At 55.8% G+C, this 24,232-nt stretch overlaps 1 long non-coding RNA gene across 2 annotated transcripts; it reads left to right on the forward strand.

Annotated features, from left to right (window-relative positions):
* Positions 1-802: 802 nt before the first annotated feature.
* On the forward strand, positions 803-19,361 carry LOC144249087 (uncharacterized). 2 transcript variants are annotated; one of them, XR_013342148.1, is made up of 6 exons: positions 803-1,043; positions 1,900-2,123; positions 15,144-15,269; positions 15,388-15,477; positions 16,189-16,292; positions 16,565-19,361. It is a non-coding gene; the product is annotated as an uncharacterized LOC144249087 (long non-coding RNA). The 2 variants fall into 2 exon arrangements; XR_013342149.1 differs by having other exon boundaries at positions 18,956-19,361.
* The last annotated feature ends 4,871 nt before the right edge of the window (positions 19,362-24,232 follow it).

A 24,232-nucleotide genomic window follows, 5' to 3' on the forward strand; every position in this document is an offset into this window, starting at 1 on the left:
TCCCTCTGCCCCACTGGATGCTGGGCTCCTCCGGGGCAGGGTGAGTCCTCGTCAGCGTTTTGTCCTTGGTGCCGGCCTGGCTCAGAGGAGGGGCTCAAGAAGCATCAGCTGAACCCACGGGTGAGTGTGAGGTAAAAGCTCGTGAAACACTGCAATTCATGAAGCGAGAGCTCTGGGCAGGGAGGGGGACGGAAGGCTCTGCTCATCAGGGGGCGCCCAGCAGAGCCATGGGAAGCGGGCGGTGGGGGGACCGGGCTGGGGGGCCCGATACGACTTCCTGGGGAGATCGAGCCAGACTCAGATACACTGTGCCAGCCAAGGACGCATCTCAGACCACAGCCACGGGGGCCGGGTGGGGGGAGTGGGGTCAGGGGTCAACTGCCCACCGGCCCGGCCCTCTCCTCTAGGACCCCTGACCTGGGGGAGGTGGAGGCGGAGGTGGACCAGCCCCTGGTGGCCCGCGCAGGCTGGCCTCTGCTCGACCCCTTTAAGACAGCCCGCGTGGCTTCCCTTTGCTTGTTGAAACTGTTGGGTTTTCGGACAGGACAGGGGAGGGGCGGGGGGAGGTCACACCTGTTGTGGAACTTGAGAGAAGGCTTATTTATAAACGTTCAGGGCTCGGGATTCTTGCGGAGCTGATGTCCGGAGGGGAAGGTCACCAAAATGCTTGTTTATAAAAGCAACAGCAACTGGAGCACCATAAACGGGCTAAACGACGAAATTAACAAGCCAGCCAGGCGGGGCGTGCGCGGCGGGGCCGGGCCTCTGCTGGCCCGGGTGCCACCACTGGGCAGAGCCCCAGGCTGCCTCCAAGCCAGGTCCCTCCCTGCCCTGGCTGTCCTGCCTGCCCCCCAGCCCCAGCCAGGCCCCGGGGCCACCCCCACCCCAGGCCGTCCCCGTTGTGCCCCCACCCGGGCGCGCGCGTCTCAAGTGGTCACCCTCCGGGGCACAGTTCTTGCTGCGCCATCCTGGTGAGGGCTGCTGCTCGATCCCCCCCCCCAGGCGGGCACGTCTGTGCCCTCCAAGACCCGCAAATGAAGCAGGTTTGTGCTGGGTCGGGAGTGGCTTTCTTTTTCTTTTTTCTTTTTCAGCCCACACGGTCCAGACTCCGGCCTGCAGCCTGCCCGGGGGCGGGGGTGGGGTGGACGAAGAGGCCCCTGGAGTGGCAGAGGGTGGGCATTGCCCCGAGCTCACTCCTTCCTGGGACTCTCTGTCCAATTCCCAGTTTCAGGAAAGCTGTGCTCTCCGTGGGTGACTGATGGCTGAACAGGTGGCTTCTGGGGTAGAGAGTGTCAAGTGAACAGAGCGAGAAGTGGCCCTTTTACGGTTCACTTTCGCTGCCGGCCCGACCTTGGCTGCTGACAGCTCAGGGGCCTCCCCCGGCGAGGGCGTGTGTCAGGCCGCCCACCACCAGACACCACCCTGGCGCTGTGGCCCAGCAGCCGGGGCAGGCTGCACACGTCCCCGGACGTGGGGACAGCTGAGAGGGAAACTGAGCCCTGCCCTCCTCCACACACTAACATGCATGCACACGCTGCCCACGTGGTCGCAGGCACATGGGGACAGTCACGTGAGGAGGACACTCGTTCTCCTGGATGCAAAATACCTGCCCCCACCTCCCAATCCCCCATCAATTCAACAAGTGTTGGCAGAGTACCCCGTGTCTGACCCATGCGCGGGCTCCCTGGGCCCCAGCCCTGGCCGCTCATCTCTGGCCCATGCACAGGGCTTGTACTGCTCTCTCCAAACCCTCCCTCTCGTTTCCAGATAGGCAGCTCTTTTTGTCTTGCTCTCTCCCTCTTCCTCCTTCTGTCTGTACCTCTCTTTCTATCTCTCCTCCCCCTCTGGCTCAGCCTGTCTCTCTCTCTCTCTCTCTCTCTCTCTCTCTCTCTCTCTCAGAGCACCCACCCCAGTACATGGCCTCTGTACACTGGACAGCCCGTCCTCCGGCGTCAACGTCGTCGTCAGATCTATTTTCTGCTTCAGCCTCACCACTCAGAATTTCTGAGAGTAGCCCTGCTTCAGCCTGGGCCCTCGCTGTGGGCCCGTGAACAGGGCAGCCAGCTCTCTGGGCCTGGTGTCTGGGGACCACAGAGGACTCCTTCCCCTGCCTGGAGACACAGGTTGGACCATTCGGAGGGCTCCTGGCACGGGTCGGAGCTGCTGCCGGCCTCTCACCCTCTCTAGCACTGGGTCCCGAGAGGCCCTGGGTGGGAGAGCTGGGTGACCCGGCACCGAGAGGATCACAGCAGTGGACCAGGGCTGTGGGGCGCAGGGGCCAGATTCTTTGTTGTCATCCTTGGCTCCTAGAAGTCATGCCCAAGAGGATGTGCACTCTGGAAGCCTGCTTCACACCAGGGTCTGGGACCCCTTCATACAGAAGGGATGAGGAAGGCCAGTCCCACTGCCCTAGGGACACTTCAGCTCCAGGGATCCGGGATGGGGGGGCCAAGGCTGCCAGGAGGTGAGGAGTCCCAGGCACCTGGGTGGGAAATGGGGACACCCAGGTTCCCGTCAGCTCTTCTCACCAGGCCCTGAATCTATAGGGAGGCAGGGGAGGTCATTCCAGTGACTGAATGGGGACAAGACCCTGGGCAGGGCAGGGCAGGGCTGGGCAGGCAGCGTGTGACAGGTATGTTATTCCTGAGGCCCAAGAAAGAGTCAGTGAGGGTCCAGGGGACTCTCCCCACCTGATCCCCAATTCACATGCCCTTTGTCCCCCACTCTTCTCCATGCACCCCATTCGATCACTTACTCTTTGGGCAAATATTTATTGAGCACTACTATGTGCCAGCACCATTCCAGGTTCCCAGGTAAAACCCCAGTCCAGAGAGAAGGGCGGCAGTGACCCAGAAAACAAACCTTGCCTTAAAGAATGAGGGTGCTGGAGGAAGCAGGGGCCAGCTGCAGTGTAGGTGGACAGGGCTCCTCAATGGAAGGTGGCAGAAGGCTCATGACCCTCCCTCCAGCCAGGATCACTGGCACATGCCTATAATCCCAGCAACTCTGGAGGCTGAGGCAGGAGGATTGCAGGTTCGAGGCCAGCCTCAGCAACTTAGTAAGATCCTATCTCAAGATAAAAATAAAAATGACTGGCCTCCTCCATTGTGAAAGCACCTTCTCTCCAGATAGGAAGCCAGGATTCCCCACTCTATCTCATCATGGACTGTGGGCAGACCCGTTATGAGTTAATAGTTACAGAGGGGCTGGGGATGTGGCTCAAGCGGTAACGCGCTCGCCTGGCATCTGGGTTCGATCCTCAGCACCAAATTAAAAAAAAAAAAATTAAAGATGTTGTGTCCACCAAAAACTGAAAAATATATTTAAAAAAAATAGTTACAGAAACTTCAGTGTTTAACTTGCTGGAAGACCAACCTGCCTGATACGAACCCTGACATTCACCTCTTTGTGTGTGATCTCATTTTAATGGACAGAACAATCTAGAGGCAGGTTCTGGTAAAGCAGAACCTTTAAAGATGAGGAGCCTGAAGCTCAGCGAGGTGGAGTGTTTGGTGTAATGTCGCAGAACTTGTGGAGCCAGGACCAGGGCTTGTGGGCAACCCCCTCTCCAGACTCCCTTTCCCCTTTCAACTGTCTCTGGCCCTAGAAAAGGAGGGAGCAGCCTCTGCTTGGGGCTAGAGCAGAAGGAATTGGAGGAAGAAGGACCCCCCTTGTCTAGGGCACCTGTCCCCTGTGAAGCCGTGGACCGCAGGCCACACGATTCTCTAAGTGTTCTCAGCTGGCTGGGACTCCGGCCCCCACCCCTTCCTGGCTCGTGGCCCGCCCGGCACTCTGGGTACTGGGAAGCCCCACCCAGGCCCCCTGCCATTGTCCTCTCCAGACGCCAACAGCACACGCAGGGCAATTACTCTCAGCCCCCTGCCCGAGGCTGTCATGGAGGTCCCCATTCCCAGTGATTTGGGGGGAAGGGGGTTATTACAACTCACAAAACCTTAAATTAAGAATGAATAAGAGAAGCGTCGCCTGCCACTTCTGAAAGCCTGCCAGCCCAGGCTGGGCGGGTGACGGGTGCATTATGCTCTGCGTGGTCGACAGAGGAACTGGTGGATGAGTGGAGGGCTGAGACGGAAGTCTCAGCTGGGACCTGTCCCGGCACGGGCTCGGCACATGCCCAGAGTTTTGCCTGCTGGGTGTGGACAGCTAGACCCCAGACATCTCCCACGGCTGTCGGTCTGCACAAGGCCCATGTGGGACTCCCTGTGGACTTGGGAGGGACGGTGGGTATGGTCGGGGTCTCCCTGGCAGGTCAAAGCAGAGCTTGAGGAGCCAACTGGGGCAAAAGCAAGAAGGGCAGTAGCCCAGGTAGAGGGACCAGTTTGTGCCAAGGTCCTGGGGTGGGAGGGTCATGGTACATGGCAGGTAAAGAGCGGGAAATACATCTGGAGAGGAGCGAGGAGAGGGCAGCCCCAGGGGCCATGTGCCATGTGGCTGCCTGTGTCTGTGTTCCTTGGTGGTGCTGGAGATGGAACCCAGGGCCTTGGCATGCTTGGCAAGCTCTGAGCCGCACCCCAGCCCTGCACTGGTGTTAAGCGAGATCTCTCTGGCCGCAGTGTAGACAGCAGACTGGAGTGAGCAGGAGGCTTTGTGGACATTTCTGGAGGCCCATGTGGCTTGCACGGGGGGCTGGGGGGGGGGTGCGGGCGGGAGCCATGGGGAGAAGCAAACAGACTGGAAGAGGTGATGTTGGGGATGCATCTGTCATGGTGATGGGGCTGAAGGAAGGGGTGGTGGAAGGGACGAAAGTTGGACTTGGGACTCGTGAAGCTTAGAGAATGGCGGGGCCACTTACCTGAATGGGAAAACAGGGAAAGGGACAGATTTGGGGGTGAAAGAAGATAAAAGGTTCAGGTTTGGATACAGATGCCCTCCCTTCCTGAGCCCACTTCCTGCAGGCCACGCCTGGCTCACGCGGTGCTGTGGGATGGGGGTCTGAGGCTTGGTTCTGCTGCTCCCCAGCTGTGTCACTGGCCTGTCCCTTGACCACCACAGGCATTAGTTCCATCCAGGGCAGGCCAGCTTGTGAGCCCTGAGAACAAACAGGAAGCATTCTGGGACGTGCAAAGCGTTACACAAGTGTGCTGTGCCCGTACAGCTGGCCACTCGTTCTACGACCCGCAATGCAGCTCTCATCCTCCTCGGGCCTCAGTGTCCCCAACTTGGGTCTGGAATCAAAGACTCAAAACGGGCTTTGCTTCCCTTGGAAAGGTGCAAGGTCCCAGGATGTAGGCCCCCCGGCCACCACCAGGAAAGGGACATCTCAGCCCAGGCTCAGGGGCTCTCCAGAAAGTCAGGCCCGGCCTGTCACTCATGCTTGGCTGAGCAGGAGGGTGCCACCCACCAGCCGACCGGCCTTCTCCTCCTTCAGAGCTTGGGGGGTGAAGGTGGGAGGCCTGAGCCTCTCTCCTCCCAAGCCCCTCTCTTATTCTCAGGCTGGCCCTGTGCCTCCTACAGCCCAGGTGAAGTGGCTGGTGGTCAGGCCAGCATCCCAGTCCTCCAGGGTCCTCTGCATTCCTAGTTTCTTCCCTCCTGCACACGCCTCTCAGGCCGACGACTCAGCCCTGAGCTGGGCCAAGCAGCGGCTTCAAGGTCAGTGGAGATGAGATCACAGGCATGGAAAAGATGGAGACCCCCACCAGCCCCCAAAGGAGCAGAGGCCAGAGAGGGGTCCCTCTAAAGCCCTATGACCCTGTGCTGCAGGGACATGGGGGGAAGGAAGGAGAGAGCAGCCCCCTTCCCCCAGCCAGCAGCCCTGGGCCGCTGCTCATATATCTGTCCCTGGATAATGTATATCCAGCTTATGGAAAATATTCATAATGCTCCTTACACCAAACTGGCCCCCTTCCATAGTGCGTGATCTAAAATTAAATCCATTTCAAATATACAGTAGATCGAGTCAAGCTAATATAAATGAAACATGATTAATAGGTAGAGCACTGTCCTCCTCAGCAGGCACGTGGGGGCAAGGCTGGGGCCATCTTGCCTCTCCTTCCCTCACAACCCCCAAGACCCACCCCCCGGGCCTCCAAGCCCTGTCTTCACCCCCAACTCCCCTCCCTCTGAATCTTGAGTCAGGACCAATCCTGGGATTTGCTCAAACTGTGAAGGGCAAGTGTCAGGTGGTTAGAGTAGGGTGGACTTCAGTCCCAACACAGCGATGCCGGGTCAGCGTGACTTCACCTCTCAGGCCCAGTTTTCTCATCTGTGCTATGGGCTGCTGCAGGTCCCGCTTGCTAGGATTTCTGTATTAAGTGAGGGGAGAATGTGCATAAGGTGCCCCATGAAGATGGCAAGCACTGTTAAGTTCACCCCCAGAAGTCAGCTCCCTCTCCCCCTCCCCAGCCCCCATTAGGAGTGGGGATCTGTCCCCCGCGGGCCCCCATCAGCCGGCAGAACAAGGGCCAGCCAGAATTCCTGCCATTGCAGGGATATGCTGGGTGGGTTATTTTTAGTGCATTGGCAAGTGACTCTGTTACTGACCAAATGTTCCCACATTGGGGACAGACTCTGCTAAGAGGGCACTTGTGGGCTGATGCGAGGTGGGAGGGGTGTTTGCAGTCTGTCTCCAGGGACTTCATACGTGTCCTTAGGACACACACATCTGAACGCAGGTTCCATGGCCAGGGCGGGAGGGAGAACGGGAAGCCTGCTCCCTGGGCCTTTCTCCGCTTCCCATCCAGGCCCTTGAATGTCTTGCACTTAGGATGCTCCTGGGTGTGGAACAAGTAACAATGTCACCTTCAGAGAGCTCTCCACGTCCCTCCTTCAGAAAAGCCCCCGGCTCCCACTGGCGGGGTGTGAGCGCGCACACGTGTGTGCGCCCGCGCATGCGCCTGTCTGCTCCTGCCCTTCCGGCAATGTCTTGCTGCTGGTCTGGGTGCCCCTTCCTGCCCGCCTGGGCCCCTGGGTCTCAGGTTTCTGGCTCTTTCAGCTGCACACTACAATGTCCATCGCCGTGTTCCAAACTCCGTGACCTTCCCCAACCTGGGAACCCCGGCTTTTGTGCAAGCCCACGAGAGTCACGGGGTGTCGTCATCCATCCATCCATCCATCCACTCACCCCTGTGCCGTTTCTTTCCTCTCCTCCCCGAGGTTGCACGAGGGAGAGCCCCGCGGGGTGGGAGGGCGTGCGGCTGCCTTTTTCCTCGCCATTGGCCATTTGCTGCCTGCTTCACCGGGCGTGTGGGGCGCATGTTTGCATAAAGTGGATGCGGGCTGCAATTCCGTGATGAATTCTATGAATACTAATCTGCTACTACCCTTGACCTTGGGGTCACCGAAAGATCAAAACCAAACCATTTAATATTTTCCTTTTGCAGATCAATAGAAGCATAAATTCCCCCTCAATGACAAGTATAATTTCAAACAGATCTATAGAAGGCGCGCCTGCGTTTCAGCCGGGGACGCTCACCGCCGGCTTCGCCTTTTGGGGAGCAGACGAGGAGTTTCTTGCCTTTTCTCCCATTGAATTTCGTTTTGCCTTTTTTTATGGCTCTGAAATGCTATTTTCAGCAGCTGCTGTCATATAAATATCTCTTGTTTTTCTTCTCCTCTTTCCCTCCTGGTGAAAAGGGCAGGGGACCTATTGAAAATTCCGCTTTATCTCTTTCAGTTGGGTTCAAGTACAGGTCGAATAATCGATCCCTCCTCCTTTTCTTTTTTAAGTTTCCTGTCGTTCTTTTGGCCAGATCAGCAGTGGAGAGAAATCAGGAGGGCAGCTTGCTTCATGTAGATCTTCTCAGAATGTCTCTACTGCTGCGTTTGTGGGCATGGTGGCGTGTGCAGGAGTGTGATCGCAAGTGTGTGTGTGTGTGTGTGCCTTTGTGCACCTCACAATACTCATTCCAGTGCAAACTCTTGCCCAGAACTTGAAGAGGGAGAAAACAGAAGATCAACAAAAAAGAAAAAGTTAAGGGCTAAGATGGGCACTGTTAACCCTTGCAGGGCTCCAGTCAGAGTCAAGGTAGGGCTGGGACCACTTCCCAGCTGGACCCGCTGTCCTTCCTTCTGCCAACCACGTGGCCACTCTGCGAGCGCCTGCCCAAAGCTGCTGAGCCTTTTTTTTTTTTTTTAAATACAACTCTGAGAAGGGAAAAAAGATGTGAAAAGAAGAAAGAGGGGAAAACAGGAGGCGGGTTAGGAGGAAGCAAAAGAAAAGAGAAAGAGAATTAAACCATTAATCTGCCTGGATTTTCCACTTCACAGAGTAATCAGTTTGGAAGTGACTGAAATAAAGTGGAATGTACGATTGCCACCACTTCCTCCCTCCAGTCCACATTTCTTATTTACAGAGAAGCCAGGAGCCGGGGAGACATCCTCCCTGCCCCACACAAAGGCCCCCAGTGTCATCTCCAGGAGAGGACAAGGACCCCAGCCCTCAGCCTCAGCTGCCCGCTGCCTCAACACCAGTGTGGCATCTGCCCTGAGCTGGAGGTGCAAAGCCAAGATGATTTAATTTATAGAAAGGACAAGGATGTCGTGTAGCAGATTTAATCATCGGAGAGTTAAAAAAAAAAATAAGGACCAGGCTAATGTCGTAATTTACATTTCAGGATAATAAAGAGAGAAAGACAGAAAAGGAAGGGGCCTATAGCCCGCAAGAGGGAGCGAGGAGGGGAGGCCGGCCAGGGGGCCATGGGAGCCCAATAGATTTGCCTGGAACACCAATAAATTTAAAAACAAACCCAGAAAGCTAAAGACAGCCCCTGGAATGCTCTGGGAGAATGCACCATCGATTTTAGACTTGATCTGCATTTTGTATTTTAATAATGCTCTCTCTGTCTTTCCTTTTCTCTCTCTCTCCCTCTCTCCTTCTCTATCTCTCTCTCTCTCTCACTCTCTCTTTTGCAAAATATAAAAGCTGATCTGATAAATATTAATTTGAACCATCATAATGTATTTGAAAATTCCAGCTAAAATGTCACCACATGGAACATTAATGTAATATTTCAAGGCCCTGAGAGCAATACTCATATTGATTGCATTTATTTCACTCCAGGGAGGAGAGATAATTCTTCAATGTGGGACACATCTGGGAGCCAAGAAGGCAGAGGCTGAGGGAGAAATGCAAAATTATATATGGTCATAAAAAATACAAAACAGAAAATCTTCCCCAAAACTCTGTCCTCCCCGGTGGCATCCCACACCCAAACTTGCCGTTCTCAGTTCCCAGCATAGCATGGGGCAGCAGGAAGGGCAGTTGCCCAGGTGCCTCTGGGGCCGAGGTTGCAGGACAGAAGTGGAGCTGTCTCCCCTGACCCTACACATAGGCCCTGCCTTGGGGCTGTTGAGGGCTCATGGGAAGGTGCTGGGGTCCAGCTGGGCTGGACAGACGGAGGGACTGGCCCAGCTGGGGCCTCTCCTGGTTGAGCTGCTGAGCTGTGGATGTACAAGAGCTACCAGGTCTGGAGAGTCGGGAGAGAAGAAGGAAGGAAGAGGAAGGAGGGTAGAGAAGAGGAGGGGAGGCTTCGAAGACCAGGAGGAAGGAAAGAAAGAAGAAAAAGAGGAAAGACTCCAAGACAGGAGGAAGGGAGAAGAGAGAAGAGAGACGGGCAGGATTGAGAAAGGAGAGGCAGGGGAGAGGAAAGAGGACAGAGGGACAGAGAGAGGAGACAGAGAAGGGATGGGAGAGGAGGAGGAGGAAGGGGGCGGAGGTGGGGAGGCACGCCGTCTGGAGTCCCAGCTCCTCTTCACTGTCATTAAGGATATTGATGTGCTCAGGCGTCAACGAGTCTTTGTACAAGTGAAAGGAAACCCGATGCTGGTGGTGACCCTGAGCCCACGCCCTCTGTTTCCCCGGCCCCCCTGCCCCAGAGCTGAGGGCTGGGGGTGGGCAGCAGCGCCCCGATTCAGGCTGAGCTCCACAATCCCAAGTCCCCCCAGCCCAGCGCCGGAAGCAGGAGTGGGAAGGGGGCACCCGGAACCTTCTCTCGGCGTCCTGTGCCCAGTGCTCAGGGGTGGACTGGCACCGGCAGCACCTGTGGCCTACAGAGTTGCTGGGGGATGGGGTGTCACCATTGCCAGGCCTCAGTCCGCTTCTGGCTCATCAAGACTCTGCTCCCTGCTGCTTGGGTGGGGGTGGGTTGGGGAAAGCTGACCTTTACAGCACCCCTAGAAAGGCAGGATGAGGCAGGGAGAGACCCCAGAGACCCAGGGACTAGTCAAGGTCAGGCTCATTTTTGTCATTCAGGTCCCTGCACAAATGTCACCTTCTCGGAAAGCCCTCCCTGACCATCCGGGAGATCCCCCCACACACACCAGAGTTTTCTTTTCCGCAGAGCGCTCTTCCCTAGAATTATCCTAATTATCTGTTTGCACGCTTTTCATCTGTCTTCCTCCCTACTTGGAGATTAAGTTCTGAAAGGCAAGGACCGAGCCTACCTTGCTCACCACCCGGTCCCTACATCGCACCCCTGGTGCCAGACGTTAGCTGACTTGGTGGAAGGAAGGAAGGATGGAGGATGGACGGACCGATGGACGGATGAACGGACGGACGGACGCTAAACCTCTGCCCTCACTGAACCAGCCCCTGGGCCTGGGCCCCCTCCGGGACGATGTGACCCAGCGTCGCCCCCACCCGGGCCGCTCCCCGCCCCCGCCCTCGCCCCCGCCGCCGCCCGAGGCTGCGCGCCCCCCGCCTCCCGGAGCCGTCATTCGCGGAGCTGCCACAATATTGTGAAGGCTCCGCGCTCCCGCTCCGCGGAGCCCGCAGCCCGCAGCCCGCGCGGGGGAAGGCGAGGGAGGCGGGCGGGCGCGGCGATGAATAATGCATGACCAAGGCGCCCCCTACCGGCGGCCGCGGGCGGCGCGGGACACGGCCCGCCGCGCCCGGACCCAGCCCGGACCGGGACCGGCAGGTGCTTCGCCCGAGGAGCGCGCCGCCCGCCGGCGCCCGGCCCAGGGACTGCCTCGCGCCCACCGCAAGGCTGAGTTCGGGGAGGCGGGGAGGCTGCGCAGAGCCCTGCAGGCCCGAGTGGCCCCGGTGCGGTGGAATGGGATGGGGAAGGCCACCCGCTCGCACCAGGGCCTGGGGCTGGGCCGAGAGTGCAGCCTCCGGCGAGGACAAGCCTGGACAGTGCCGCAGCGAGGGGACAGACAGCGGGGGCCTAATGCGTTTATAGGAAGGAGTGCGAACGATTTCGCAAGTGTTTGCAAGTTTCTGTGGAGTATTTACATCACTGAGATATGTTTGGGCTTTTCTTTTTTTAAGTTAAAATACTCTACAGGAAAGCCCACTCTATGTGGACATCTGCCAGCTGACATCCTCCACGTGTCTTCCCCAGGGCTTCTTGGGAGGCCACCTCCCTGGAGGTCAGGTGGCAGAGGATGGGGTGGGGCTGATGGTCAAGACCAGCATGCTTGTGATCTCTGGGGTCCAGGGCTCGGATCGCTGCTCTCCACGCGGCCACCACCTCCTAAAAGGCGGGTAACAAGAAGGAGGTAGAGGTCCCACCTACCATCAGGGGCTGTTTACCTCCCAATCCCACAGGTCCCTTAGGAAGTTAGGCTGTGGCCTTACGGCTTCTCAGTAAGAACAGATTCTAATGACACCCCCAACCCCAGTGGGCCCTGCTGTCACCGACCTGACCACTGCCCAGGCTTAATAAGTCAGTGGGGAGAGGTGACATCACAGAGGCTGGGAAGCCTCTCCAGGCCATCTGCTGAGCACCTGGTGAATGCTGGCTCACACTGGGATCTGTAGTCCCAGCAGCTCTGCAAATTAGGGCTCTGAGCCCTGGGATACAGGTCAGAAACCAAGGCTCAGAGAAGTATGGTCATGGGCTCAGGAACACACAGCCCAGATTTAAACAGGGCCTTCTCCGAGTCCAAGGCAGGAACAGGAAGGAGGAATTCCATCCTTCCACCACCCCCCCACTACTGTGTGTTGGGCCCTGGACCCCTCCCCAGGAAGTCAGGCCACCCCTCCAGCTGTGCCACTAAGCCCTGCCCATCAGAGCAGCACTAATCTGGGTCACTAGAAATGAGGTACAAATCCCACTGCCCTGGAAGCCAGTCTGACAATGTAAGTGCATACGATGGACCCCACACATGGGAAACTCGTGGTCCCCAATCATTTCCCCAATAGTTTTGCCTCTTAGGGACAGCCGTTCAGGTGATACCTGGCAAACACTTAGCAACCTTTGCCCTGGACTCCTGCTCCCTCCAACAGGCCTGGAGCCCAGCCTGGCTGCCTCTGCTCTGCTCCCCAGCGGAGACGGTGACCACTCAGAGCCTCTGTTTTGTCATCCTTGTACCTTGCCACTGGGGCTGCGGGGGTTCTGTAAGGCAGCCCAGGGTCCCCCCGGGGAGTTTTGGTGTAAGACAGGATTCTCACCCCTCCCAGGTTAAGGTGGCTTTTAAAATTTGAGTTTCCCCAAAGCAGACCAAGGATTTGTGGGTGTTTATTTAGAAAGGACCCCAAGGAAAATGTAGGGAGATGCCTGGCATGTCAAGCAGCAGTCCTGGGGGCAACGAGGCTTCCCTGTCCCGGGTCCCACAGGACTGCAGAGCACACCTGCAGGCTGTCCCCAGCCACCGACTCCCACCCGTCATTGGTTGAAGGTCGCAGGGGCCAAGCTCATGCTTATGGCTAGAGAGATGTCCTTGGGGTAGAGTCAGAAGCTGAAGGTAGCCTCTGGGACCGAACAAAGGACATGAGGGGGGTTCGTGCACACTCTGGTCGCACCTCCCTGCCAGCTACCTGATCATCGCTGCACCCCGACCCCAGGCCGCGCACAGGCTCTGCAGCCTCAGCCCTGCCTGCCAGAGGGGAGGAGCGAACTCTCCCGTCCAGAGAAAGAGCTGAGAGAGAGGTGGGCGCTGGCCTTTCAGCAGCCCGGGGACAGTGATTCAGTTCAGTCTGGTGGCTGAGACGGCTTCCTGCAGGTGGTGACATTTTTTTTTTTTGGCAGAGCCATGAAACAGGGAGTCAGTTCTCTGTGCCTAGAGGGACCTCATCCCCCACCCTCCCCTGCTCCCCCAAGCTCCCCTGCCTGTGGCAGCTGATGGGGGCCTGGAGCCAGGGGTGGGCCTGCCCACGCCACTCAACCTGGACCCGGGCTGCACTCATCCTGCCTCTGGTGCTTCTTCGCAGGGAGACTTTCTTTCCTGAGGAGGGCATTCTGGACCTGAGAGGCTGCCTGAGACTAGCCAGCAGGCACTTTGCAGAATGTCCAGGGTCTTACTTAAAATATGGACACAGTCCCATCCAGATCCCCCAACTCAGAGTCCCCGGGCAGGCGTTGGAGCTCCTGCACATCTAGCCAAGCCCCAGGCCTCCTCGGGCAGCCCGTGGACTTGGGTCCCTGCTCCAGCTGAGCTGGTGGTCACCCGGCACACACCTCAAGGGAGGCACCACCAGACACTTCCTGTGGTTGTGACTCTGGAGGGCATCCCTACCGCCATGGGCTTCCCTGTGGGGTCACCTTTAATCACCCCTCCCTGCCCGGAACCTGGGGAGCTGGGGTCACACAGGAGAGTCAGAGGAGACAGCTCCCCAGCCGTCAGCTTCTGGGCGCTCCCTCCGCAGAGACCTAGCACCTCTGTTCCGAGAGCATGGGGGCTTCTCCACACAGAGTCTGTGACCTCCCGTTCATTCATATGCATGGATCAAATTTTGGAAATGCAATTAATTACCTGTTGTTGTGTCTGCTTTAATTATTATCATGTTTCCTGTGCACTTTACACAGCTGAATAAACAGTTGGGGAAACAAGCCGGGGGCGGGGTCAGGGCTCAAGAGAAGCTGCCGTCTGCCCCCCAGCCCAGGGAAGCACCCGTCGCCTGGCCTTCGTGGGCCCGTCCCTTCATTTTCCCCTTCTTTCTTCATTCATTCGCTTGTCCTGTGAGTCACTGATCCATTCACTCGGATCCATTCACTGGGTTCCTCATTCATCCAGATAATCATTTACTCATCCATTCATTTATTCACTTACCCAGGGAATATTTATCAGCAAACCAATGTGACTGGCTCAAGGACAGGTGCCAGGAAGCAGTAATAAACAAAAGGACAAGGTCCCTGCCTTCAAAGAGCTGACCATCTGGTGGAGAAGACAGACAAAAACCCAGGCCATGGTTACAATAGAGCTGGGGCAGTCAGGGAGGACTTCTTGGGGGAGGCGATCTAGATGTCTGTTTATTCATCCATTGAGCAGAGAAGGAGTAGGAAAGGACAAAAGATGAAAGGCTGGGTCCCAAGGAGTCGAGACCTAGGGACAAAACACCCAGCAGCCACGTGATCACAACTGGTGGAGAGATGACCCGAGGCAGGTGGGAGCACTGAGGCTGGAGGAATGTCCAGGGAGGTTTTTCTGCAGAGGATGCGTGGAGCAGATCTTCTAGGACCCAATAAGGCCAACAATCTGAGTGTCCCCGAGGACAGACTCAGGCCCTACCCCAGCCTGTCACAGGTGCTGGCCACAGTGGTGGGCGGAGGAAGATGACAAGAGCTGGTGGCTCAGCCTCTGGTTCTCGCCTGCTAGGGCTGGTGCTTGGTAAAAGAGCAGAAGTTCATTGGCTAGAGGGGGGCACTCTGAGATGAGCCCGCGTGTGTGGGGGCAGGAGGGAGCCAGCGTGCCCGGGAGCAGGAGAAGCTGGCATCTGGCAGGATGTGGTGCCTTAGGCCCCCTGGGGTGAGAAATGAGGCGGCCAGATCACTGTGGGGCCGCAGCAGAGGAGGAGCCTGAGCGAAATCCGAAAGCAGCTGGGAGCCATGGAGGGTCTGCAAGCTGGGGAGGCACTGTCAGAATCCAGCACCTGTCATGGTTCACAAATGCATTGCGGGGACTGCGCAATGAGCCTCGGCTCTGCTGGGCAGACCCAGTAACCAGGAGGGAGGCAGAAGGGCCCTGGGGCCAGACCCAGTGGTAAGGGTCATCAGGGCGGCCACCCCAGGTGTCTGGGAGGCTGGGAGAGCAGGTTGGATTTGGGAAAGAAAAATTAAAAGCCAACAAGGCCTCCTATTTATCAAGTCCCGCCTCTCCAGGTGCTCCGCCTGCGCTATCCCATTAATAACGGCAATAGCAGGAGCAGCGGCCGCTTCATAACCAACACTTATTTTGTGCCAGCTTCTTTCTGTTCCGTGTGCTTTTAGCCACATTAATTCCTTTCATGGTCACGATGGCCTTAGGAGGTGGCTGTGAGGATCCTGATCCCCATTTGACAGAGAAGGACATGGAGGCTCAGACGCTGAGCGGCTTCTCCAAGGAACAAGTGGCTGCAGCAGGATGCGAGCTCAGACCCTCCTGCCTCTGTGGTCAGTGCTGCCTCATTCCGCCCTGCTGTCCATCAGAAGATGGGCGGAGGCAGGGAGGAGGGGCGGGCGTGGCCGGGGCAGGGCCTCCATGGTGCCTGGCTCCCTTCTCTCCCCGCAGGCAGCCAGGAGCGGCTCCCTTCTCCTCCGCAGGCTGAGCTGGTGTTTTATGAACCTAGAACCGCAGCAAGATTCTCCTATTAATTTATTGGTATTGCTAATTAAACATCATATTCGCAAATGTAAATTTCCTAATGGCCTCCCTTCCATTTCCCAAGTTTCCTAAAAGAGCTTTCTAGTTATGGTTGTCAATTACATCTCACCCAGTGCTGGGTTGTGGCCCGTGCCAGGGTCACTGGGTCTGGAGGGGATGGGGTCTCTGGACAGGGTCTGGCTGGGGCCTTTCTGGACCGCAGGGGAGAATGGGGACCCCGGGAGGCTGGGGAGGGAACAGCGGAGCCCCAGCCTGGCGGCAGCTCCGTCTCCCTGACACACCCTCCTCAGGGACGCACTTTCTTCTCACCTCTGACATGGCTGCTGGCCTGGGCCCGTGGCTAGTTGCAGGGCTGTGTCAGGGAGGCCAGGCTAGGGTGGGGAGGTGGGGGAGGACAGAATCACAGGACGATCGGAGAAGGAGTGAGTATCAGTGCTCTGAGAGGCCTTGGAGATGTTCCCGTCCAACCCAGCTTTTCAAAAATGGGGACACTAAGGCACAGGAGGAGGAAGAGGTGGTTAGAGACTTTGGGATTGCCTCTGATCTCTTTCAAAAATATGATGTGCTGTGTCTCCTCAATCCAGACAAGTGCATCATTGCCAGGCCCCTGTTCTCAGCCACAGTGAGCCCCTACTGCAATTCGGTCACTGCATAGCGTTTGAAAGCCATGCTTCTTGGATCCAAAAATGTGGTTTTTGAATCCCACAGTCAGCAAGTTCTCGGCCTCTCTGGACCTCGGTCTCCTCATCTGGAAAATGGGGACAGCAGTCTGTCTTTCCCAGAGCTACCCAGAGGATCACCTGGCAAAGCATGTAAGTTATCCAAAATGCATGGAGGACCCCAGGATGGGCCTTGTCACAACAGCTGACTTCTAACTCAGTGGGCAGAGGCACTCTGGCCAGTCCTCAGGCAGCCTACCAGGTGGACCCTGGAAGGGTGGGAGCCGGTAAGGCCGCATGGCCTGGGCTCAGCCTCATCCTTGGGAAAATGGTCACCTTTTGCTCTGCACAGCCCCGAAACATCACGTGCATCGTTTCCATAATCCCCCCACCCAACAGGCACCCGATCCCTGCCTCTCTTACAGATGGGGAAACCGAGGCCTCCCGAGGTCAGTGGCTGGCCTGGCCTGGGGCAACTGCTCTGCTCTGCCTCTGCTGAGCAGTTCCGCAAAACATAAGAACAGTGTAGAGGAGCTGCCGGGAGCCAGTCCTGGTGGGCCGCGTCCCTGCCAGGAGACCTCCAGCATGACCTGTGCCTCGGGCCTCGGAGACGTGTCGGCACTGCCGTTTCCAGACAACTACAGCCCGTGTCCCCTCCCAACACCCAAGCACAGGCCCTGGTGAGAGGGCAGGAGAGGGAGCTTGTGGGGAGACCATGTCAGGGGGCCAGGGCACTGGCTGGGACCCTGGGGATGCAGAAGACCCTCCTGTCCCCCTGTCCCTGGTGGCTCTGGGGAAAGCCCGTGGGCACCGCCCAGGACCAGGGTGTGCGCAGCCCTCGGTTCCGGGAGTGACACGGCTTCTGTGTGTCCGTATCTTCGGGGAGTGGAGGGTCATCTGAGTGTTTTGGTTGCTGCTTGGGAATCTCCATTAGGGAAAGATTTAAAAATACACTCTGTTGTTGTTTATTATTCATGGTAATGACACGGAGCGAGGCTGGCCGTCAGCTCCCTGTATCCCGGGCTTGTGATGTGCTGGGACTGAGCAGCCGCCCCAAGGCCCGGAGTGGAGGCTGAGCCTGGCTCCTGGCACGTCACTGACCCCAGAGTGTCCTGACTTAAAAAAACAAAAATGATTTCTATTGTGGAAAAACACACAGAACAACACACGGAACGAGTGCGCCAGCGGGACCATTTGAAAGTGTCCGCCGTCTAGGTGGCACCAAGTGCATCCACGATGTTATGCAACCACCTCTTTCCAGAGGCTTTTCATCACCCCAAAAAGGAAACCTCGTGCCCACGAAGCGCTTGTTCCCCACCTTCCCCTCCTCCAGCCCCCGGCAGCCGCTGATCTGCTTTCTGTCTCGGTGGATTTGCGTGTTGTGGAGACTTCACACAAATGGAGTCTACCACGCCGGGTCTCTGGTGTCTGGCCTCCTTCACAGCCTTCTGCCTCGGAGGCTTACTCGGTGTGGGCTTTGGGGTGTTGCCATATTTTGGCGACTGTAATTAATAAGCCTAGAGCCTCCTGGACTTTGGGCAGGGGTTTGGATTCTGGGGAAGCAGCGGGCATGAGGATACCCATATATTCTGGCATGAGGTGTCCAGACTCCAGACCTCCCAGCTCAGGGCCTGGAGGACCCCCTGGCCACTCTCCCTGCCCAGGTGGGCTCCCAAGGACCCTTCTCTGGGACCCAGTCCTGAGCCCCAGGGAAACCATCTGCAGCTTGAAAGGTGCAGATTCCTCAAGATGGGAAGAAGAGGGGCTGAGGAGCACCCCCAGACTTGCGCCTGCTTGGAGGGCAAAGGCTGGGCGGGATGACGGTCCAGGGACTCTGCTCCGGTGGACAATCACAAAGGCACATGGCAGAACCTGTGCAGATCATCAGAGAGGCCCAAGGCCTTGCTGCTGTCCAGTTCGGTCCCCACCCAGGAGCGTTCCAGAGCTGGGGAAGCTGAGGCCCAGGAGGAGAACTCGTCTTAGCAGCACCACGGCTTCACGGCCGCCGTTGACTGGCGCTCCCCAGGTGCCCAGCAGTGTGCTCAGTATGGGCTCCCCAGGTGACACCACTTACAGGGGGGGAAGTGCTCTATTGTTACCCCCACTTATAGAACCTGGTGGCTCAGAAGTGGACCCTTTGTATACAGTGCGGGAGAGACACGGACGCTCTCAGACCTCACCAAAGGGAATCGGAGACTTTCAGGGCTCGGCCGGCACCACTGTAGCCGGTGACAGCTGTCCTCAAGGTCAACGCTGGTTATCCTCTCCTGGGGGATCAGCACCCCTGCACTCTCTTGCTGGATTCTCCAGCCCTCGCCGCCTCTCCCCTGTTTATTATTCATGGTAATGATACGGAGCGAGGCCCGGCTGGCTGGGAAGGTGCACACACCATGACAAGTGCCCAGGCCTTGCTCCTTGGTAACTATCCCACCACCGCGTGCCCATCTGTAAAAAGGGAAGTCCAGCTAACACCGACTGGAGGACTGGCCTGAGAGTCAAATGAATGCGGGGCGCCGTAGCTCACGCCCGTAATCCCAACAACTGGGGAGGCTGAGGCAGGAGGATCGCAAGTTCCAGTCCAGCCTCAACAACTTAGCAAGGCGAGACCCTGTCTCAAAATAAATAAATTAATCAAAAGGGCTGCGGATGTAGTTCAGTAGTAAAGCGCCCAGGGTTCAATCCCCAGACCAAAACTAAAGAAAGAAAGTCGAAGGACCTTGTCTATGAGGTCAGCATGGAGGTCCATAAGCAGCGAGCGCTCCAAAAACTACAAGAACACACACATACTGTGCCTCCACCCCCGGCCTCCTCTCCAGCCCTAGGTCGGAAGAGCAGGATCCCTCCTTACCAGAGATCAGGGAGCCCAGTGCTGCCCCCTGGGATCCGCCGCCAGAAGCAGCAGCGCCCAGTGCCCGTGGTCTCCCTCGGATGATCGGAGAGGACTCCACCTTAATTCCACCTCCATCAGACCTCCGCCAGGAGACACGACCCTTTCACCTCATCAATATTCAAGAGCTTAACAAAAAAAGCTATAACTAGGGAAGTCAGAAATAATGGAATGCAGTATTGATTATTTTATGGTGCGATTAGGGGTAATTACATCTCTCAAATTTTATTTTAATGTTACTTTCTACTACTTTTAGCCTTTTAAAATTATCCCAAACATCCCCATTTAATGGGACACACATGCCTTCAATTTCAATGTGAAATACTTTTTTTCTGCTAAAGTATGACCTCAATATATTTGAAAACATAAATTACACTATGTATAAACCATAAAAAATGAATGATGAATTTAATTCTGGTGAAGCGTGAGGGAATGAGGAGGCGGGCGGGCGGAGGCACTATTTATCCAGGGCGGAGGGGACAGTCAGAGGCAGGAAGGGACAGCAGAGCCAGAAGGAGTGCCTGACCTTCAGGGGCACTGGAAACCGGCCTCAGAGCTCTGGAGGGCACAGGCCGAGAGACACCCGAGGCCGTCCGCCCTGGTGCCCTCCCTCTCCTCTGGTGAGCTGGAGGCCAGCTTCTCCACCACCCTCCCTGGGGAGTGAGTGTCCGCTGCAGATGCAGAGCGCGGTCTGGCTCGCGCCTCCCAGCCAGACTAGCGTGCCCCTCACAGGCAGTGTGCCGAGGCCACCAAGGCACGACTGCTCCATTTCACAGATGCACCAAGGAAGGAGAACTCACCAAAAGCGGCTGGGTGACAAAGCGCTGCAGTGCCGGGAGCCACAAGAGCCTGTGGCAGCCACCCACGTCCCTAAGCTTGTCCCTGGGCACCTCAGGACCGAGAGCTGTGTTGTAAGAACAGACTGGGAGCCAGACAGCCCTGGGCTCAAATCCTGACCCCTTCTAGCAGCAGTTGGACCCTGAAGCCCTCCCCACCCCCCACCCCTTGTTATTTTTGCTCCTCCCCCATCTGCCATCCCTGTGCCCAGGGCATTGGGGTGGGGGGAGAGTTAGGACCCGGGATGTGAGTAGGGATTTCTCCTGAGCCCTCTAAGCTGGGCCTCCAAACCTCGCCCCCTGGCTTTCCTGGTTGCTCCTCTGCTCCTTCCCCTCGGGTGACTGGGAGCTCAGAACTCAGGGGACCCTCCTCTCCCCTTACACCAAGAGCCCTGGAGCGGGCAGGGGTCCCCTGTCCTTGCTCCCTGTTGTTGAACCTGGCAGTGGAGGGCCGCAGGACCTGCTTCCCTGAGAATGACTCCACTGGCTCCAGTCCTCAGCCCTCCAACTGCCCCGGGGCTCCTGCAGGAGACCTCTCCTGGCTGGTCTCCTGGCCGCCAGGCCCCTGCCCTCCCCCGCCCTCCCCCTCCCCCGCCTTTTCCTCCTCACCCTCTGGGATTTGGAGGACTTGCCCCTGGGTGTCTGGCCACTCACTCCCAGGGCGACCTCACCCAGCTCATAGCTTCAGTCACCACCCAACGCACACTCAGTGCGAGCCGCTTAGGCAATTAGATTTTTTTTTTTTTGGTAGACACATTTTAAAAAGTGAAACTAATTTAAATACTGAATTTCATCTTGCCAAATGCATCCAAAATATTGTCGACTTGTGATCAACATAAAAAATCACTTTCGAGCGACTGCACTTTTTTCCACCCTAAGCCTGTGAAATCCGAGGTGTGTCTTACACTCAGCGAGACATCTCCAGCACCAGACTGGCTGCATTTCAAGTGCTCAGAAGCCACACGTGGCTCACAGCTGCCGTGTGGGGCAGGAAATGTGACTAGAGTGACCCTTTCCAAAGCGGATCTGCAGCCCTACTGGGCCTCTGCTGCGACCAGTGTCTGACCTCCTGCCCTTTCGGAAGTCTCCTGGGCCGCTCAAACCCCAGTTACAGAGCTGGGCTCCTGAGGACTCCTTACTTTTCCCCAAATCCAGTCACCCCTAGTGCAGTTCTGCCTTGAAAACCACCCAGGGTCTGCCCACTTCCTGCCTCCTCCACTGCCTTCCACCTCCCACCTTGACCTCCTCCTGGGCCTCCCCACACACAGACCCTCTTGCCCTCTGCTCCACCCAGATCCCAGAGTGGTCCAGTGAAAGCAGAAACTGACTCCCATCAGACCTCTGCTCAGGACCTTCCTGTGACCCTCAGGGTCAAAGTTCAAGTTCAAGCCCAAGTGCTTCCCCCCCTCCCGTTCTTGACCAAACCACTTTGGCGACTTTAAGGCACAATATGTCTCACCTGGTTGTCATGGACAGTTGAGTCCATGCTTTCAGCCCTTCCTCCGGGGGAACCTAACTATTCCTCTGTCCACTCGGAGGGACAGGGATATGGAAGGTGACCCCGCAGAGCATCTGGTCATGCCCAAAGCACCACAGAATCCAAAATTGCATGGTTGTGCTGAAGGCCTTGATACAGGCACCTGGGTTCTGGTCAGCTGGGGGACGGTCTATACCAGGTGATGCTCCCACCATCAGTGTGCAGACTCCACTGCCTCTGGTGGCCCTGCACAGCCGCCACAGAGGGGTGGCCTCCAAACAAACAGAGGGGTGGCCTCCCAGGCCACAGCCCACATGCTAGCCAACTGCACCCACAAGTCCACATGTTAGAGCTCAAAACACAGCCGCACAAACACCTCCCTCCTCTGGCCCTACACTGTCTGCTCTGGGCCCCAGAGAGCCCTCCCACTGCTAGCCACAGGCCAGCTGCCCCTTCGCCCTCGAGTTTTTGCTGAAATGTCACCTTTTCTGACTATTTAAAGTGGCCGTTTCTCTCCCTGTCTCCCGACGGCTCCTCCATGGCCCTGGGTAGCGCTGAGAACTTACGAATGTCACATAACTCAGCTACGTACCTCCTGGGCCTGGAGGACCTACTGCCTCGGCAGCCAGCACTGAGCTCCATGAGGCCAGGAACTTGCTCTTTTGACTGCTTTGTCCGCTGATCCATCCCAGGTCCTCATGCGTGGAGCCTGCCATGTGTGAGGCCGTCATAAATATTTGATAGATAAATGAATACACATTTTCTCTCTCTCAAGTGGATAGCCATTTGAACCAAGACCATTTATCGAATTCTTCTGAACTGCAAGGTCATCTTTGTCATAAACTAAACTCTGATATCAACACCGGCCTCTTCCTGCCCACCGATGGATTCATCTAGCCCCAAACACAGGTTCCACCATCTCCAGGACGTCGGCTCCCTCGTACTTACATCCAACTGCAAGGAGTATTCTCCTTTGACAGAATTTTTCATTGCTTCTTTTTCGTAGGATCTGCAAGCGGACTATCACATTTGATAAACATTTATGTGGGGAAACTCACAAAAATTGCATTTGACTTGTTAGTTTAAGAAAAATTAACTTGCCAGGCATGATGAGACACACCTGTAATTCCAGGAACTTGGGAGGCCGAGAAAGGAGGATCATGAGTTCAAGGCCAGTCTCAACAACTTAGTAAGGCCCTGTCTCAAAATAAAAAAGAATGGAGGGTGCATCTTAGTGGTAAGGTGGCCCTGGATTCAACCCCTAGTATAAAAGAAAGGAAGGAAAAAAAATTAGTTGTTCTATCTCAATATTGTTATTGCATCCTAAAATAATCTCTCCAGTTCTTTTCTTTTTATTCTTTTTTGGTACTGGGGATTGAACCCAGGGGTTCTTTACCCTGAGTTCATCTCCAACCCTTTCTATTTTTTTATTTTGAGACAAGGTCTCACTAAGCTGCGTAGGGCCTTGATAAGTTGCTGAGGCTGGCCTGGAATTCATTTCTTTTTTAATATAAAAACATTAGAGGGCTGGAGCTGTGGCTCAGTGATAGAGCATTCGCCTAGCACATGTGAGGCCCTGAATTTGATCCTCAGCACCACATAAAAAGAAATAAAATAAAGGTATTGTGTCCAACTACAACTACAAATAAATATTAAAAAAAAAAAAACAAACATTAGAGCCAGGTATGGTGGTGCACACCTGGAATCCCAGTGGCTCCGAAGGCTGTGGCAGGAGGATTGCAGGTTTGAGGCCAGCCTCAGCAATTTAGTGAGTCCCTGTCTCAAAATAAAAAAAAAAATAAAAAGGACAAGGGTTGTGGCTCCGTGGTTAAGCACCCCTGGGCTCAATTCCTGGTACCCTTGACTCCCCAAAAAGACCATCCAAGTAAAATAATTTGCAATATTAAGCAGGAAAACTAAGCTACAACCCAGGAGTCAAATAGGAAAAGAGAGTCATGCTATTTTTTACAACATCAAAACTGTGTAGCAACAGGCCATGGGAAAATTATTCTTCTCTAGCATATATAAAAACACAAGAAGATGGACTAAAGGTGAAAAGAGGGAAATCTCACAGAAATTGAAATAAAAATGGCCAATGATCATGAGGAAAAAAATCTACACTCAGGAGCCATCAGGTGAACGAATATTAAAACAATGGAGTCTTTCTGTCTATCTGTCTATCTGTCTGTCTTTTTGACTAACGAAAAACTTGATGGGAGCATGGCTTAGTGGTAGAGCACTTGCCTAGCATGTGTGAGGTTCACTGCATAGCCATGTGAAAGAGAGAGAGAGAGAGAGAGAGAGAGAGAGAGAGAGAGAGAGGGAAGGAGAGAGGGAGGGAGAGAGGGAGGGAGGGAGGGAGGGGAGGGAAGGAGGATTTATCATATCTAGTATTGGTAAAGACTGAATTGAAAGGACGCTCTGGGACTGGGGTTGTGGCTTTGGGCTGGGAGTGTAGCTCGGTGGTAGAGAACTGGGTAGCAGTCTTGGAGCCCCGGGTTCCATTCCCAGTGCAGAAAAAATAAACAAGGACTCCCAAAGGAGGGGCCACTCTTCCACAACGTTGGTGAAGGTATGTGAGTTAAACTTCTTTAGAATAGTTTACTAATACGTGTGTGTGTGTGTGTGTGTGTGTGTGTGTGTGTGTGTGTGTTGCTGGGACTGAAGCCAGGGCCTTGTACGTGTAGGCCCCAGCCCTGTTCATAGCTTATGAAAATTCAATTTTGGATCCAGGAATTCCACTCCTAGGGCTCTCTTTTCCAGAAAGACTCATCTGGGTGCACAGAGATGTGTGTAAGGATGTTTATTATTTATTACCTTGTCTTTTTGTAATGGAAAATGTTTAAAACACATACACACACACACACAAATGTCCATCAATCAGAGCTTGGAT

The sequence above is a fragment of the Urocitellus parryii genome, chromosome 11, assembly GCF_045843805.1.
Source record: "Urocitellus parryii isolate mUroPar1 chromosome 11, mUroPar1.hap1, whole genome shotgun sequence".
NCBI lineage: Eukaryota > Metazoa > Chordata > Mammalia > Rodentia > Sciuridae > Urocitellus > Urocitellus parryii.